This window comes from Triticum dicoccoides, chromosome 1B (genome assembly GCF_002162155.2).
Source record: "Triticum dicoccoides isolate Atlit2015 ecotype Zavitan chromosome 1B, WEW_v2.0, whole genome shotgun sequence".
Classification (NCBI taxonomy): domain Eukaryota; kingdom Viridiplantae; phylum Streptophyta; class Magnoliopsida; order Poales; family Poaceae; genus Triticum; species Triticum dicoccoides.
Genome location: NC_041381.1, coordinates 684,196,089 through 684,199,357, shown reverse-complemented (window position 1 = coordinate 684,199,357; position 3,269 = coordinate 684,196,089).

The following is a 3,269-nucleotide window of genomic DNA, read 5'->3' as shown; positions in this document are numbered from 1 at the left end:
CCCACTGCAATGCGGGCCTCACGCAACATCTGGCACACGATGGCGCTCCGGCATCAAAATAGTGTACCATGTGAGCTTCGAGCTGATCATGCCAACGACGGACCTCGTGAAGGTGGATGGGGGGTGGAGGGCTCTGCTCCAGGCGACAACAGCTCGAATGGATGGAAATGAAAGAAATGGTTGTGGCTAGGTTAGGGGTTAGAGGGGTCACCAGTTGGCTCTTAATTGTCGTGTAGGTGTAGTCGTGTACGTTGGCACACTGACCGACCATGCGTGAATACGCGTAGGGCAGAGGCCGTTGAGCCTTCATTTGTGTGAAATATGTGGGTGACTGTTGGGCGGATCTAGGATGTTGGAGTTCATATGGAGTGACCTGAGGGATTTCAAAGATACGAAACGGTCCGACCTAAAATGAATGACCGCATTGAGAGCCTAAGAGTGTTTGGATAGTCCGATCCAAACATATACTCGCTCCATTATTATTTACTCTGCATATTAGAGTTGACTGCAGCCAAACTTCGTATAGTTTGACCATGTTTACATAAAATAATATAAATAATTATCATAACAAATCTATATGATGTGAAACTACATTCAATAATGAATCTAATGGTATTGGTTGTTATTGTATATGTTAATATTTTGGTCTATTAACCTTTATCAAAGTTTATAAAGCTTAACTTTGACCAAAACTAATATGCGGAGTAAATAAAAATGGAGGGAGTAGAAAAGGTTCAGCCGTTCGTGTTGGAGATGCATTGCCCTGATCGCGGTTGCAGAACGACATCTCCTTTGGTTTTGACTTGTCAACGTGTCGTGCGGCTCGAACAGAGCAAGGCTGTTCCTCATACCGCCTTCAAAATCTGTGGAGCAGGGCGGGCGTAGTAGGTTAATTCAGGACAAACTGTGATGCGTCGTCGTCGATGTCTGTGTGATCCACCCTGTTATCACATCAGCCAGCGCCGGGTTGGAGACGGCACTGGCACTGCTTGGTTATTTTCTTCGGTGACATCAGCATCTTATGGCAGCGTGTTTCGTCTTGGGCGAGTCCATTCGCAACATGTGTGCTCCTGAATGTTTCCCAAGAGAGGAAGGTATGAATGGAAGTCTTAAAGAGACAGCGTCAACAGCTTCTCCTCTTTTCTGGGTCGAAATCCAACAGCGTGCGTAGCTGGCTTTTCTAGTTACGTCAAGCGGGCAGAGTTCACGGATTGAGGTCCAACCTCACAGACACAGAGCCACTGCCACTTCCAAGCATTACTTTGCATTGCCACCTGCTTACACCCTTCACAACGTGAAACGTCACGTCCATCGTACACTAAACATGATTGGCAAACAATTATTTACCACTCGGCTTCATCATTCATTGGTTGAAAGGGGCACCTATTTAACAGATGCCTAAAAAAACATTAGATCTAATGTCTAAAAAAAGTCAGTCGATTTTCTAGAGCATCCGATCAGCATCCAATGGTCATCGTAAGTGTGACACCGTTCTTCTTCCTCGACTTTCTTCTTCTGCTTGTGCGCTCATGAGGTGACCCCGCGTATCCCTCCGGCCTCCAGGAATGGCAACGGTCTCCCCGCCCTAACCCGCACCGGCCCTGCTGCCTTGCCTTCACCTAAGACGAGGTTGTAAGCTGCTGGCTCGGCCTTGCTTGTTCGCAAAATCGACTTAATCTAGAAAGAAAATTATGTACTCCCTCCGGCCCATATTAATTATGGTTGAAACTAAGCCAGCGATAATTAATATGGATCGAAGGGAGTACCTGATAACTAGAAAACACGCTGCTAAAACGTGTGGCAACAGTTAATGCTCCATCTTTTTTTTAGAAAAGGAGGATGTCTCCCGGGCTCTTCATGTGGGAGATGCATGCAGTCACTTTATTAATTATTCATAAATAACTTACAAAGTAATACATCCATATGTCTGAAGCCGCCATCTTAGCAACATACGTCGCTACTCCTGTTCATTGATGAAGGGATGCAGAAAGTGTGAGCCGAATACCAGGCCTTTCACCTAAGCCTAGCATCTAAAACCGAAGATCCCAACCAGGCCACATACCAGGTCTAGGCTCGACGGCCGCTAGGGAAGCGGCCTGCCGAGTCGCCCGGTGCGGGAGCGACGCGGGCGAGAGCTGGGACTTGGGTGTATCAGTATTTCCAAGAATAAGGTGCATGAATTCTTCTAATGATCCATCTTTAGTTTCAATTAATTAATTAACGCCCTTCGACGGAGTAGCTAGTTAGGATTTTCGGATAGATAGAGACCCAACCGTGTAGGCATATCTATCTATCGATGGATCTGCTGGCAACTGTCTGCTTCGGTCATGTTGTGCTGACCTAAAAGCATTGGTCGTCTCCGGTCATCCATGTCCAAGATTGGTGGTGCACTCAACACGCCATGTCCACAGTTTCATGCTCCGGGATCCAACTGACCAGAAAAGGCAGAGACTTAATTCATTAGCATACATACTGTCAGTGTCTCTTGCTTCCACACTTGGGGTTGGCAGCTCGCACTGATCCTTACGCGTCACGCATCATCCAATAACCGATATCACAATAGTGCCTAACCACTACTTTGAATCTCTAGCGAAGCACACATCGATAGCACAGGTTAACAGTGGCACCGGCGTTTGCTGTTTCGGGTACATCAAGTCAGTTCATGTTGGCCACATCAATTTATTCTCGGAGCGCAACGACACCTCGATGGCCTGCGCCACAAGCAATTATAAAATATAAATACGATTCCGATTTGTTTTATTCTGTTATCAAAAGGGAAGTACCGGCCTCTACATCAAGCACGCAGCCATTTTATTGTATTTTATTTTATTTTGTGAGAAAAATATTTAAAAAGTTCACTAGATGTACAAAGCACAGCAAACCTGGTAAAAATACATTGAGATCTCTGGATCACTGAACGATCACTACAGATGTCAGAATGAGTTGTCGATGTGCCGTTGTCGCCACTCCCCTACCAAAGCCAGCCTGACATTGTCGATAACAGGCAGGAAGTCTTCGTGCATGTGTCCCTAAGAGCATCTACAACCGGGCGCCCTATAGACGCCCGGGCAGGCCGTCCGGTTACTGACCGGTCACAGAATACCGACCCAACCGGAGATCTCAAACGGGCCTCAAACGTCCGGGCTTACCGGTACCCCTCATATCCATCCCAAATGTAGGGAGGATATGAGGCGGCCCGGACCGCCTGAGAAGCCCGGCCCATCGCCGACCCCATGGATATGCCACAAAAAAAACCGTCGACCTCATCG